The sequence below is a fragment of the Orycteropus afer genome, unplaced genomic scaffold (assembly GCF_000298275.1).
Source record: "Orycteropus afer afer isolate SDZICR_OR568_19922 unplaced genomic scaffold, OryAfe1.0 scaffold00020, whole genome shotgun sequence".
In the NCBI taxonomy this organism is placed as follows: Eukaryota; Metazoa; Chordata; class Mammalia; order Tubulidentata; family Orycteropodidae; genus Orycteropus; species Orycteropus afer.
Window position 1 is genome coordinate 10,295,181 of NW_006921607.1, and position 3,271 is coordinate 10,298,451.

Here is a 3,271-nt window from a genome sequence, read left to right on the forward strand (position 1 = left end):
ATTAAATCAGAATCCCTGTGAGTCTTGGGCACCAGTTTTTAAAAGCACCCCAGGTTTTAGTGACTTGGAGCCAAGTCTAAGAATCACTGACATAGGGCCTTGTAGGTCATGGTTAAGAGTATAGGAGGCTATAACAAAAACACTCAGACACAAAGGAATAAAGAACTTTGTAAAGAGATAAAGGGAGCCTGGGATGAGCAGTGACTGGGATCTTAAAAGCTTGCAAGCTGCCATCTAGATACAAGGATGGGTCTCTCCTCGTCCAGAGCAAATACAAATGAAGAAAACCAAAAATTCATGGATACAATCAGTCCTAGCGGCTGGTACACCATCCAATCAGTAGTCTATACGACTATGAAACCAGAAGAACTAGATGGTGCCCAGTTACCAATGTCAACCAGTTGGAAGGGGACCTATGTAAGAGATCCTGGATAGAGAGGGAGAACAATGTGGACAAAACTCAAAATCATTTGGAGAAAAAAAATGGGGGGGCCAGGTTTGCTGATCCGATAGAGGCTGGTGGAATCACTGAGACTATGGCCCCTAGCTGCCCGTCAGGTCTGGAATTGAACCCACACCTGTGGCTTCCAGCCAAACAAAAGACAGGCATATGAGCTGAACATTTACCTGAGGGAGATACACTCCTTGGAGAGAACAATCATGGCAGAAAGAAGGGCTGCTTATGCACCGGGAGACAGCTCAGGGGGCAGGAGGGCATGTAGGGATGGACACAGGGAAGAGGTAATTATTGGGAGAAATTGTGGACAATATCATGAGACAACGTGTATGTGAACTGCTGTATGGAAAGTGAATTTGCTCTATGGATCTTCACCCAAATTACAATTAAAAAAAAAAAAAAAAGGGAGCCTAGGGGCTCAGGACCATAGACTTGGGGGACATCAGGGTCAAATGGTATAAGAGTCCACAAAGACAATCCTCCTTTGGTGAGTAGCAACTGGGTTCCTAAAAGCTTATAAATGGCCATGTACGGTGCAACTCTTGGTCTCTCCCTGTCCAGAGCAAAGGAGAGTGAAGAAAATCAAAGATGCATGTAAACAATTAGCCCAAAGGCCTAACAAACTACCCAAACTCCAGCCTCTATGACCTTGAGACCAGAAAAACTAGAAGGTGCCCAGCTACCGCTGCTGACTGCTCTGAAAGGGATCATAAAAGGAAGTCCTAGGTAAAAGGAGCTCTGGTGGTATAGCGCCTAAGGGTTATGACTGATAACCAGAAGGCTGGCAGTTCAAACCCACCAGCCAAACCCCGGAAGGAAGGTTAGGCAATCTACTTCCATAGTGATACCATTTCAGAAACCCAAGGAGGGGGTTGCTATAAGTCAGATCTGACTGCATGGCAGTGAGTTTGTCTTTTTTTTTTTTTTGGTTTTGGATGGTGTAATGGGTAAGGCATTTGGCTGCTAACCAGAAGGTCAGCAGTTCAAACCCATCAGCTGCTCCATAGGAAGAAGATGAGGCAATCTACTTGCATGAAGATTGACACCTTTGGAAACCCAATGGGGATCGCTATGAGTTGGAATTGACTTGATGGCAGTAAAGTGGCCAGTGAGATAAAAATGTGGAACAAAACTCAGTAAGAAAGACCAGGATTACTAGTCTGATAGAGACTAGTCCCTGACACTCCAGCCCTTAGACACCCTTTAAGCTTAGGACTAAACTCATTCCCATGGCTCAACTTTCAGCCAAACAGTAGACAGGCCTGTAAGATGAACAATTACACCAGGTCGAACAATCAACCCTGGGAGATTAGAAGGGCTGCATTTATGCAGGGAGACAGCTCAGCAAGCAAGAATGCACAGGAAAAAAGGACACAGGGAAAAGGTAAGCACAGGGAGGAAGCGGAAAAAGAGCTGTAAGATTGCAGGGATTGCAGTCAATGCATGAAACAAAATGTGTATGAACTGTTGAATGGAAAATGAATTTGCGACTTCCGGTAAGATGGAGGAATAGGCAGACAAGCAACACAGACCCTCTTCAACAAAGAAAAGAAAAACTAATTGACAGAGATACAGAAGATAATCCTGGAACCTTGAGCTTTGAAAGGAACTACACAGAAAGTGGATTAGGCACCAACCAGTGGAAAAATCTGAACAAAAATAGTGAGTACAGAGATGGTCAGAGCTGCAGACTGTCAGCTACCCTGACAGGACCAACAGTCTGAATATTTCCAAGAGGTGTTGGGACCTGAGAATTGACCTAAAGATCAGCCCTGGTCACCAAAGCGCTTCAGGGACGACTGAGCTGTTGGCCTATGACTAGGAAGGGAAACAGCAAGGAGGGAGACAACCTGAGCTATTAACTTTCTGCTGTCTGAAGGATGCAGCCATTTTGACTGTTTACATGCAGCAGCCATTTTGGATATTTAAAGTGACCGAGGGCACAGCCTTATTGGATATTTAAAGTGTCCGAGGGCACAGCTATTTTGAATGTTTACAAGCAGAGGCCATTTTGGATATTTAAAGTGACTGAGGGCGTAGCCATTTTGAACCTTTACAAGTGGCAACTATTTTGGATTTTAAAGTGACACCATTCTCATTTGGATTCTAGGGACCTAAGAATACGCTGTTTGCCATGGTCAGCAGGGACATATGAGAGACTGACAATAGGAAAGGAGACAGGTGGTGTGTCTAAGTGCTGTCAACTAGTGATAGAGGAGCACAGCACAGTACCCTGCTTGCGTAGATAACATACAAACAAAACAAAGAAAACGAAAATCGTGGGCAAGTCACTCCAACATACAATAACCAATTAAATATATATACAAAAACATCACAATGCCTCGAAGACAACAGAGCATCACAGTCCACACAAAGAAGCAAGATAAAGTAGGAGAAACAAGGGACCAGGATACAAACCCAAAACACATCCCTGAGAAAGACACAGCATTGGAACTCCCTGATAAGGAATTCAAAAGAATTATATTTAGATATCTTCAACTAATTGAGAGACAGATCAGAGAAAACCCTAGAACAATTTCAAAAGACAATACAAGAACAAAATGACAAAATAAAGGAAAAATTAGAAATGATACAAAATCTACACACAGATATCCAGAAGATTAATACTAAATTTTTAGAAATAGATAAGACATTGAATGGGCAAAGGAGTATAATTGAATCAATAGAAGACAGAATTGGTGAGACTGAAGGCAAATACCTGAACACTTCTTTGGAAAGGGATCAATCAGAAAAAAGATCAAGACAAAATGAAGAAAGCCTAAGGGTCATGTGGGATACCATCAAAAGGAATAA